The sequence below is a fragment of the Lineus longissimus genome, chromosome 12 (genome assembly GCF_910592395.1).
Source record: "Lineus longissimus chromosome 12, tnLinLong1.2, whole genome shotgun sequence".
NCBI lineage: Eukaryota > Metazoa > Nemertea > Pilidiophora > Heteronemertea > Lineidae > Lineus > Lineus longissimus.
The window spans coordinates 10425148-10437968 of record NC_088319.1 but is presented as its reverse complement, the minus strand read 5'-3'; the positions used below and the strand labels follow the sequence as shown (position 1 = coordinate 10437968).

The window sequence follows — 12821 nt, the reverse complement described above, 5'->3', positions numbered from 1 at the left end:
TCTGGTGTCCTTGAAGTTGTACAGATTTATGAATCAGAACTGTTCAAAACTGCCCATTTTTATGAGGAATTCGTGACAGGTTTCCTTAAGGCATGTAAGGGTTGACCATTAGTACCCCCATTTAGACTAGACCTCCAAATCCTAAAGCAATTAGAACTCTTTCAAAACGTAGTGAATGCTCATTTCAAGGGTTGGAGTCTGTTCTTAGTTTTCCAGAGAACAGCCTCCAGGGTTTTGAATGGGCATTCACTACGTTTTGAAGGATTTCTAATTGCTTTATGATTTCAAGTTTAGCCAAAATGGCCTACCCATGGTCAACCCTTAATGATAACCAGCATGTGTTTTCGCATCGAACCAGCCTTTCAATTACTGAGATACATGTTATGCTGTTGTTGCTTTGGGCTGTTGGTTCTCGGAGCTGAAACAACAACAAGTATCACAATGGTACTGGTTTTGTGAGAGACAGCATAGCGCATCGATACTAGTTTCTTCACTCAGAAACAGAACAAGTGTTTGGGTCAGTGCTGCAGTCTCACGTGAGGTGGTTGTTTTAGCTTGTTCGTTCTCAGCACAGTGGTTCTACAAAATACCGCTTGCGGTCTTATCATAACAGTTTGGAAACCAGTGAATGCTCAGTATTGGCCCAGCAATACAGCCGCGTACATCATTGGTGTGACTGTGTCATATCATCTATCAGCCACACATGTAGGTGCTCTGTATTGGAGAGACGGCATATTACGATTTCTTAAATTACCGTCATAACTATCAGGACAGGCATGACTCCCGCACGTCGTAGTTTAGGCTGCGGTTGTTACTAGAGACTTGGCACTATTGTTCACGATAATCGTGGCTCGCTGGTGACATTGCATCGCTTTGATGTTTATGACTGATGATGTGATGTTCAAGGGAAATAGTAATATTGTCAGGATCAGGATGCTGGCATGGTGTGAACTGGGTTATGACTCATAGGAGGGTCTGGAGGTGGATTCTCTTGTTTGTCGTGTGATCGACTTGGATTGGTTATTGTTAATTGCATTTGTTTTAAAAGTGCATCTTCCAAGTTTGTAGTGTTGGCACAGTATTTCAGGGCATAGCTCAAGTTGTGATTACTTTACAAATTGTGATAGTTCCATAATATTGAGTTTGTATGAATGCAGGTCTCAGGTTCCGGTTGCTTGAAATATATGACAAAGACGAATACGTCTAAGAATTTGAAGAATATGGGAAGGATTTACGCAGCTATTCAGCCCAGATTATTGTGTGATATGTCTGAGGAGACTTTGCAAACTTTTGCTCAGTATAAAATTAATACTTGAGGAGACTTTGCAAACTTTTGCCCAGTTTATAGCAAATGCTTCAGGTGACTCAGCAAACTTTTGGTCATTATAACGTTGTACTTTTCTCGTTTCTGTGATTCTGGGGCCTGGGACCATCTCCATACCTAAATGAAATCTGAGAAGTGTCGTTGATTGCACAAATGCAAATACACTTGTGATTCTTTTGGATAACTTAGAATACCTCAAATTCTGTGATTTCTTGAGGAAGGGTGTCATCGAATTCGTTGTGATATGGAAACTGGTGTCATCTTACAGTGATTACTCGGACCATTGTAAAATCTACTGCCCTCCATGAGGAATTTAGGTTGTAATTTTTGCAGGTAGGATAATCTCCTTTCTACAATTTGCTGTTCTCCCAGAGATTACATGGCGGGTCAAGGAATCCGGGTCAATTTACCAAAATTAATAGCGAGGGTACACCCCCTGGATTGTCTGTTGTTGCCCAAGGGCAAGGTGCTCAGATAGCCTGGGTGCTCTTCGGCTGCTTTTCTTACCAGGAATTGGTCCTTGTGTCCTTACATGAGGTAAGTGTTGTTGAGCCTTGATGGGTGACAGCAACAGTTTAGCTAGCTCCTAGTCCTGTCTGTTAATATTGCACCCTGGTAATACCTAAAATATCTATGCAGGGGGTGGTGCTGACCCTTAGCAAGGGTGTATCAATCTTCTTTATAAGATGCAAAAACCTTGGCAGTCAAGATGGGGATGGTGTGGGGGGAGGAATTGATATTTTCAAAAGTGTCATTTTTATTCGGTTTCTGATCTTTTAAGTTGGTCTCTGACTTGTGTGCAGTTCTCTAGATTCAGTGGCAAATCCTCAAAGATGAAGTTCTTAAGGCACACTCATTACTTTGTACCTTATTTAGTACAGCATTTTTTTGCGGAGATTGACCCTAACACCATCTTTATAAGGGGCTCTTTTATAGAGTTTGCAAACTCTGATGGCCTGTATTCGTTTGATATCTTAACCACTGCCAGAAACCATTGGTGTTCAGTTGGTTATAACAATGCTATTTCTGTAAGCCATCGATATCATTCTTGAGGCAGTATTCTCACCGCCATCTCTGATAATGATACCGGAGACCTACTACTATGATGAAATACGCTGCAGTTTCAATCGATACATGTGGGCTGGTGTTAGGTTGCAACCAGGGAGCTAAATGGATTAGATCCGAAAACATTTAGGGCAGATTGTTCGCCCTGGGTTTCCTCTGGGGGTCAAGGTTATTTCTGACGGGCGTTGTGAATTATTTTAAAATGATGATGTGTATAATGGAAAAATATCTGTGAAGCACCTATGGCTATGTACTCTGAAGGCAGTCTCCCTTTCGAAATCTATCTCCAGTACAAATATCATACAGTGACAGTGTTCTCAACAGCAAATTTTGTTGGCTGGGTGCTAGCTGTTACGATATTTTGATAGAACTTAGAATTCATTTCAATTATGTCCATGTTGGCAGCAAATCTGTTGGGTGCTGCTCTAACAGTAAAACCATTACCACTTCTGTCGGAGTGATATTTTTTTTATCCGGGTGCTCAAATGGAAAAAATTATTTTTGTCCAGGTGCCGCGCCAGTGGAGAATTCTGAGTGGTGCTGCCACCTTGTACATTACATGTAAGGTCGAGCTACTTGTAATCATTTTAAAACTGGATAAACAAAGTAGGCGATAGTACATATGTAATTAGCAGTTGATTGAATACACAGTATATTTCTAGCTCATGTCAATTTCACCCACAGAAGGTTCTGTAGCAGTATATTAGACTACTAACTATCACTGCCACCTTTTGGCAATAGAGTCCCTCATTAGTTGTTGGCTGGCTCTGGTCAAGTGTTCACTGTTGCCTGTTGGACTGGGGCATAAAGTACCTTGCAAATGAGCAATTTGCTGCCACCTTCAATCGTGATCGTCTGTGACAAAAATCGTGTGCTGGCGGTGGTCATCGCAGGTGCCAGAGACAACAATCATTGATCACAGCGCCCTGCAATCAATGTCAATCCAAGCTATTACAGTTTTTCCACAGACGAGTGATACTTATTGTTGCACATAGCAGCAACTGTAATCACAGGTCGTAGCAATCAAAATTGCTCGTTTTTGCCCTACTTAAAGGCTTCTCTCACAGATCAGCATATTGGAAGTTCCCTCAAGACAACTTTCCGTCTGCTTTTTATTTCAGCGACGTTCAAAAATGTTTTAAGCATCATCACAATTACGTTACAGTGCTTCCAATTAGAAATGGACCATGCAAAGACCAGTGTACTCCGCTACCTATTTTGGTCCGGTGCACCACCAGACCAAAATTAAATTTTACATTACCACCAGACCGTTTTCTTTAAAGCTGTAATTGTTTTCCTGACCATTCACCAGACCATAAGTTATGGAAAACTTCAACTGCAACAAAATCTAACCAAAGAAATATTGAGTGGAGAACACTGAAAGACAGTCATGTATTTTACCAACATTGACAAATTTCGAAAGATGGAGGCATTGTTTTTCATACCTTATATTGTCGAATGAAAAAAAGTGCTGTACGCCATTAAAATTGTGTACCATTATGTCATGTGTGTATAGCGTGAAACCGAAGGTGTCTTCAGCAGCAGTTCTTAGATTTCTTAATCCTGCATGAAGTCTCTCGGAATAAAACCCCTTTCACAATATTTGCCTCAATTAAATTACCTTAACCCTGCAGGCTCTCAATATCAGTGTGGGCGAAGAAAAACCTACACATTATAGTAATATACAGATCAGTAATGACTAATGTATCATATCTCAGTGAGATGACCTGAACTGAAGGTGTCTTTGGCAGCCATTCTTAACCCTGCAGACTCCCTTTGTTCTCAAGAACCTGATCTATCTTGATTACCATGACAACGCGATGATGCCCGCCATCAGGAGCAAGCACGTCTCAGCTTGAATTGTGCGCTATTTTGTATTAGTTTCATAGCGGAAATGACACTTAAGTATAGATATAATTGTCGGCTGAGATGATATTTCTTACCGTGGATCGTTTAAACTGTCATTCATGGATCAGTTGAAAGGGAAAATGTATAGAGGGTGTATAAAAATACTTTGAATCATTTGCCTACGAAATTGAATAGAGCTGAAATCAGTCATTCTTTTGTGTATTTTTACGTTTGAAAGCTTTTGGCAGTATTTAGCTTAACCAGGAAAACAAAAATACCTCAATGTAGAGTATGTGTATGGTTGAAATATATATGAGGTGTTTTTTTGTGCCTTGCAGTTGCTCAAAGGAAGGCAATTCTTCACTATAGATGTGAAAGTTGTGGGCTAAATATTCAATATGGCCATCATTGTATAGCCAAAAGACAATTCTCAATAGAGACAATAGCTGCACCTAGACATTAGAATTGAAGGTTGGAATAAATATTCAACACGTTTATTGTCAAAAGACAATTCTCCAACAGCTAGACTTGAAAGTTGAGCTAGATAATCAATGTGGCCATTAAGGTCACTTATCATGGTTATTTGCCTTTGAATAAGAAACAGATTTTGTCAGCTCTACAAATCATTAAAATTCATCCATGGAAATTCATCTTTTTCTCTCACCTGTACTGTGAACCGTCAAATTAATGCAAGCATATTTTTCCTTATTCTTCGCGAATGCTTCATCAACCACGACTTAAAAAGTTCAAAACTTTCAACGGAGCCACTTGCCAATTCACTGCCATTTCCCAAAAAAGGCCATTAGCCTCGGATTGAGTGACGAAAAAAAAGGGGCATTTCTCATTGAAGCAAAAAAGTGGCAGAGAATTCTTCAGTCAGGCCCTTTCAACTGTAAAATGCATTCGCCATTACATTTTGGCAGCAAACGCGCTATGTTGCCTTCAGCCAATGAGGAACCTGTACAACAAAACCTGCCAATAGGGGGCCCTGCAGGCAAGTGGACCATGGTTGTAATGAGAAAGCCATTTCCCGGTTCAATGATTATTGAATATTTCATCCCTTAATTACTCTACATGGGGAAGTAGCACCAAAAATGTTGTTTTATTTGTCCTTAATTCTATTTTGATGAGTTTTAGGGTGAAAACAACAAAACTTAATTTTAATGGAAAGTGCACTGGAAGTGTACCTTTTAGTACTGGTGCTGCCATCTGAATTTTTAGTTCTGCAGGTTCTTCATTGAAAATGAGCAAGTTGGTTAGTGGATATTGCGGACTGTTTACACTACAGTTGTTAACTTTTCAGCGATCTCTATTCCATATATCACTAGGAAAAAAGTGTGGCCAAAGGGAAAAAAATATGACCCGAGATAAAAAATATTCTGATATCACGACATGACCACTCGGTCTTGACTGCAATCCGATGACTCTCTGACACTAACAGGATCAAATAGTCGATAAAAAAAATGTTGAGGGGAAGTCATGACGTATTGGCAGGTGCATAATGACACCTGATCATGGGTTAGGGGAGAAAAATAGGACTGGTTGCACTTTTCTCAAATGCCAATAAGGCATATTTTGTTTTCGAGAGATGATGACTTGCATACAGCGTTTGATATCTCTTTTCGATAGCAGGTTTCCCTTCGGAATTGATAAAACCTTGCCATGTTTGGCATTTTCATCAGTGAGTATCAAAAGATGTGGAAAAAATCTTGGGAAAAAAAGATCATTTCATTCAAATACTGTCTTTTGATCATTGCTCTGAAAATTCTTTCATGCTATTTTTAGGCATAAAGCAATATGAGGGCCAACAGCTCGTCGGACCTTGCAGTTGCACCGTATCTGCATATAACAATGATGATTTTGTTGATGATGAACAAAATTCCAATATGGATTCTGGATCTCTTCAAATTTGTTACAATGTGTAACAAATAACATGTTTTCAGAAAAAAAGGTAAAATGGCATCAGATGTTTTTGAGAAAGGCACCATTGGCAAAAAAGCCTGTGACATATTGACAACTTGCACCCAAGAGGTCGAGAGAAAATTGACCACTCGATGTGCTGTTATATCAAAAATGAGATTGCGTAAAAAAGTGCCTGAGTTATTTCTGATATGTCAGACTCCATAAAACACTACATACTATTGAGCGGACAGATTGGATGCATATACTATTGAGTGGACATGTTTATATCATGATTAAAAAACATTGCTTGTTTTGACGTCAAAGAACCATTTTTTACACGCATGCCATGAGGACTGTGCGGATGTCTGTAGTTTGAATTCATATGTAAGGATAGCAGTCGTTGGACTGATAACAAAAAGGAAAAATGTCACATTGACATATAACCACAAGATGAGCCTAATTGACACCAGGGTGTAAAAGAAAAATTGGTGTCAGATTTCATTTAAGGCAGACAACAGTGGAATGAACAACCTATCCGTAAGCTCAGGGCAACATGCTCTTGGTTTTGCTGTGACGGGTCACATATGTGACCCGTTCTAGTAAAACCAGTCGCATGTCGCAAATAAGATGAGCCTAGATGACACCTCATTACCAGCTATTGCGGGCCTAGCCAATTAAGCCAATTAGTGCACCTGCTTAATTGGTCCTGGCAAGCCTAATGGAAAATGCATAGGAAATATCAATAAAGTTGGCTTTTTGGGCGGGGTGTAAAAATAATCCCAACTCCCGACTTCTGACATAATTCTATATATGTCTAGGTATTTACTGGCAAAATTTGGAGTGATTTGGATGGAAATTCGATGTGTCCATCTATAGGTTGAAAATTTTGGTAAATCTGTAATGCTTCACTCGTAGCCCGTAGTGTAAATTCCTGAGAAAGTGGGTTTTGGGGGCTTTTCTAGCTGCGCTAGCTCCGAAACTATACATTTGATACAAACTCCCGACTTCAGACGTGGTTGATATAACTCTTAGGATTATATTCCCAAGATTTCAGCTTTATTGGAGAAAAATTCATAGTGTCCATAGGGGGGTTGAAAATTGGAGGATTTTCAATTTTTTTCCCAACAAATATGCGAAAAATATTACTTTCCACCTAGAATTAATCAAAATTTCGCAAACTATCATAAAGTAATTCCTTGCGACAATCATTTGTGAAGCTTTCAAAACTTTTGGCTGATTTATTTGACCCCAAATCAGCAAAAACCAAACATTTTAGTGTTTGTATGCACCAATGCACAGGAGGCTAATTGCCAGATTAATTCACACCTTTCCAATCTCAAACAATAGGAATGATGGAGTCTCCCTCTATTCAAAACAGAGTGTGCTAGGCCCGCAATAGCTGGTAATGTGGAGATAATAGAAGAAATTGATGTCGTCAGATTTCACAAAAGGCAGACAATAGTGAAATGAACAAACGGTCCGTCTCAACCTGCCAAGCTCAGAGCGACTGGTTTTGCTGGAACTGGTCACATATGATTCTGACTACATTGTGCATTTATCATGACCTGGCAACCCACAGATTGTTGACCTGCCCCGCAGAATGCTCTGTGTTCATTATGGTATATCGGTCAAGTTGTGTCATGCCCATATATACCGCCATAATTCCCCGACACAAATTGACATGACCCCTAATTTTGTGGGGAATTATCTACCATTAGTATAGTCCATTAATGTAAACAATCATGATTGTAATTATTGGGAAGATACATGGACATTTCCTCCTTATGCCAGAAATTCTGTGACAGTGGTATTCTGGCTCAGTTACTTTGTCAACATTAACACACATGTAAGGAGTATGCCCTGCATTTGTTGCAGCCACCTTGGTTGGTACCATCTTAAAATAACCAGCCTAAAAGTACCATCCTGAGATTCAGGGTTATGCACGTTGTGCGGCTGTTGTGATAACTTGACACACCTCATCATGTGTTGTATCAATACAAAAAGGTAAAATCTGCTGGGCCAAGAGGCCCGAGCCAATTACTGGCTCATCAAAGCTTGAGTTCATGCCAGTTGGTATAGCACTCCCCCAGTTAAACTACTACCATCACACCTGGGTGGGATGAGGAAAGTAGGGCAGATGGAGACTCCCAAGATCCAAAGCAGGGAATCCTAGCCTAGAATCGAACCCACAATCTACGGATTATGAGTCGGAGGACATTAAGCACTTGACCACGCTGCTCCCTTGTATCAATGATAGTCTGGACCATTCATCCATTCAATCCTGTCTTTTTTTGCCCCATGTCAGCACAGTCTCCCCAGGACTTTTCATTCCAAGTTCTTTAAGTGCAAAACAAGACCTGCGGGGATGCTGTTTTTTGCTGCTTTCCATTTCAAATCTCTTGATATAAACCAGCCACACTGATTCATCCTACATTGTAACTGTGAGATCAGAGTGACATATCTAATAATATGATTTGCACCCATTTACACCAATTTATAGCAAATTGCTACAGTTCTATTCATGAAGTTCAATTGCACCCGTGCAATGACAAGTGGGGGACTTTAAATACAATGATTGTAGTAGGTCATGTTCGTGTTGTTGCATTATATTTGGGTGAAGCCCCCCTGACCCCGTGGAGCCAACACATTTGTGTCTGCATATTCCTCATTATTATGTCTGTCACAATATTTGAATATCATTTTGGGACGTTTTTCTCCCCAAATGGAATCCTGGAGTCTGTCTGTGTGTGATCGAGTTCTAATGCATGGTGCTCTTATTTTCTGAAAAGATATTCCCCGATTCAGTAGTGCAGTATCACAAACACGTGGAGAGGATATAACTCAATATTGCTCATCATTTTCATTATATTTGAGGTAAGTTTATTGTAATTGGTTGTTTTAAATGTCTTTAGAAGGCATGACTTGGCTATCAAATGAGGTTCCTTCTGGTCTCGCGTATGGACAGGCTGATTTCATCAGTCATCATTTTTTCTTCAGATGAACAGAGCACAACACGGGGTAATGTTAATAAATCCAGCACGTTATTCCAGATATTTCAAAAATTGTACTGTGATGGGAGGAAAGGGTAGGTTAGACCTGGGCTGGGGTAAGCATTTTCGTTTAACTCTTGCTCTGGTAGGGGTAAGAAATGAATTAGAAAGGGTTTGGTCAGGATGAGTATAACATGTACATAAAAAGTCCTGCAATCACGTGTACAGCATTGCAAAATACCATTGAGAATTACGTACTGGAAATAACCCAAAATGCATCACAGAGTACGCTGTAACTTTATTTCCTTGCCTCTCCTCGGAGTTGATTGAACTTGCAGAACGCTGTCGTGGTGCCGCTCTATCAAAAGTTTTTCCAGATCTGCGGTGTTGTCACATGGAGTGTCTGATGGGGCTGCATTCATCACTTTCCGACGAGTCCAACTGATTAGGGTACAGTTGAACCTCTCTATTGAGTACACTCTTGGGTGTGACAAATGCTGTCCTTATTTGAGAGGTGTCCTGATTTTATAAACAGACATGACAGAGGTCCGAGGTAACTGAAAGGACCAATTTGGGACCAAATGTGTTTTCCTTAATAGAAATGGTGTTCCTTTAAGAAAGGTGTCCACAAAGGGAGGTTCTACTGTACAAAGGGTCACTCCAGGAACTCCAAGTTCTACTCTAACTCCTAGTAAATACTACACAGCTGGTCAAACTTGTCTCATGGTATTCAATTAGCCTGTTGAAATAGCACAAGACTATTGGGCAACACTAAACTGATATGTCCAAACTGGCCCTAAACCTCGCAAATAAGACATCTCGGCCATTCAAACAAGTGGGTCGGCAGACAATACACGATTTCTCCATGTAAATCCTCTTACGACACAATCCGGATGAATTGTGTATAAATGCGAATTTGTGAAGCTGAAAATTTGTCAACCAATTTGATATGCAAATATGAATAGAGGTAGTGCTGGGAATGCGAGATTGATGATTGATGGTGTGACACTAAAATTCGTCTCAGTAAAGTAAAGGATTTGGAAGAAAAAGCAAGAACCTTTTTTGGATGCTCTGGTAATATTTTATTGCGAGGGTCAAGGAACATCAGTGTATACATTCATTGGAATTATGACAGCAAGTGTTCTCCAGGAAGTTGAAAACCACACCAACTTGAACAGGCATCTCTTTTCAGAAAGGTATTGTTGAGGGTGAAGATATTTAGATAATGTTTTTTTGCATAATATATTTGATATGGTGTTGCTATGAGTGCAGAGAGTATTGTACTTTATAATATAGCTGTCTTACATTCAAGTTTACACTTAGACCTACTTGACTCCTGATTGACTCCTCAAGAGTAAACAGTGTCACCAGATTATAAATGATAATATGTTTATAATTGTGAACAGGCTTGGCAGCACATCCCCTAGTGGTTGTAACTGTCTTATTTTCAACCCAGCCCCCTTGGGGGGTGTGTGTGTGTGAGTGATTTCACCCAGTTTCATTACCAAATGACCCCCCTTGGAGATTGCCAACAAAGTTCTCCCCCCTCCCCCATCTCAGATCCTATGTACAGTGATGGTTCTGCCCAAATTTTCACCCAGGGGGAGCTGCATGGGTCAAGGGGTGTCGAAAGTGGCGAGACGTGTTTATAGTTTCCACAAAGGCTCACTAGTTCCAGATAAACCAATTTTACGTGGCTTTGAATCAGTGCTCCAATTGACAGAAGTTTTCATGTTTTTTTTGACTGGTTACACTATGCGCATGAATTAGTGCCAACACATGAATAACAGATACCTGGAAAATCTGGAAATTTGTTTGTGCTGCTGCCACCCAAAAGGAGTGTTAGTTCCTTGACAAGTGACTTATCATTACTGTTTTACTGAGCCTGAGTTTATAGTGTGCCATTTGAATCCAAGGTTATTCCACGGCTGCAGTGCTCCGCAACCATCCAGCCATAAATATTGCATCAGACCTCGAGAGTTTTTGTGATCTCATTACGCAAAATCTACCAATATCGGACAGGAAGAAAATTGCATGTCGACGGCATTATTAAGTACCGGACCCCATGTGGAGTAACGCTTTGCTCAGAGGCATGTCACGGGCACTGAAAATGAGATTATTCAGTGATGTCATGGTGGGCTTTTGTGGTGGTGTCCAGCCTAAGGAAAAAAGATCTTCGGAAATATGAGGGCAGGCAACAAATTATGTCTGGGCTATACATTAGAATCAAGGTAGAGCGAGAAGTAAGTTTTATTTTTTCAAGTATCAAATAAAAAGGTATGTGATGTCCTTGAGATCATAACTCGGTGAGAATTCATTCAAAGCTCAAGTTATGAAGTATCTCTGATCCGAGTTTCCAAAAACTTGATTGCGATGTAGAATTCTGTAGACCTTGTGCTACAACAATGTTCAAGGGGAAACAGCAGTGGTTCGTTCTTGTCATTTTAGATAGGAATTTAGTCTATAACATCCTCCAATCACCCAATATAGTTTATAGAGCTATGTCCTAGTTGACACTTGGTTCTCAACTCCATACGTTTTTTTAAACATCCTCCAGGTTCCGGCCAGTGTGGAAGTTGACCAGACGACGCGGACAAAAGATGACCTGGATGAACAACATGAAATGGTGTGGCAACCTTAGGCATGACATTATTAACTAGCCATAAGAACTAGACAGGACGAAAGGTAGAGGACCTATCCATAGTTGTTGAAAACAGGGCAGAATGAAGCTGATTGCTGTGTCTTCATTAGGCTGGCCCCAATGGCTGTGAACGCAAGACAATGGCAAAAAATCTCTGGATTTTCCCCTTTGAAATATGCAGAATTGGAAGAATGTAGTGTGACAACCACCAGTTTGGACATCCAAGAGTTCCATTACTTTCTCCTTTCATGATTGTCACCAGTTACACTAGTATGATTGTTCTGGATTGTTCCGTTTGCTGATGGTAAACACTGAATAGAAGATTGCTGTAAAAACAACAAATCTGCCGCGACTGAGAGACCAAGCAAAATCTCGGGATTTTTCTCTTTGATGATGATAATGAAGAATGAGAGACAAAGAAACCTCATGATTTTTTCTCTTTGACGATGATGATGAAGAGTGAGAGACAAAGAAATCTCATGATTTTTCTCTTTGATGATGATAATGAAGAGTGAGAGACAAAGAAATCTCATGATTTTTCTCTTTGATGATGATGATGAAGACTGAGAGACAAAGAAATCTCATGATTTTTCTCTTTGATGATGATGATGAAGACTGAGAGACAAAGAAATCTCGTAATTTTTCTCTTTGATGATGATGATGAAGACTGAGAGACAAAGAAATGTCAGGATTTTTCTCTTTGACGATGATGATGAAGACTAAGAGACAAAGAAATGTCAGGATTTTTCTCTTTGATGATGATGATGAAGACTGAGAGACAAAGAAATCTCGTAATTTTTCTCTTTGATGATGATGATGAAGACTGAGAGACAAAGAAATCTCGTAATTTTTCTCTTTGATGATGATAATGAAGAGTGAGAGACAAAGAAATATCATGATTTTTCTCTTTGATGATGGTGATGAAGACTGAGAGACAAAGAAATTTCATGATTTTTCTCTTTGATGATGATAATGAAGAGTGAGAGACAAAGAAATATCAGGAGTTTCCGCTCTGAAATAAACAGGATGTTGTGGAACAACCAGCAATATG

General features: G+C 39.8%; 1 protein-coding gene across 4 annotated transcripts in view; it reads left to right on the top strand.

Moving 5' to 3' along the window:
* The window catches only part of LOC135496657 (D-glucuronyl C5-epimerase-like), a 141036-nt gene that overhangs the window by 13555 nt on the left and 114660 nt on the right, over positions 1–12821 (top strand). Inside the window, exon 1 of one of the 4 annotated variants that reach the window (XM_064786097.1) lies at positions 10161–10203. The exons of 2 other annotated variants lie outside the window; for them this stretch is intronic. The gene's annotated coding sequence lies outside the window, so the exon portion shown is untranslated. Of the gene's footprint in view, positions 1–10160; positions 10204–10319; positions 10326–12821 lie in introns of those variants that run through there. One more of the 4 variants, XM_064786099.1, reaches the window with a different exon arrangement.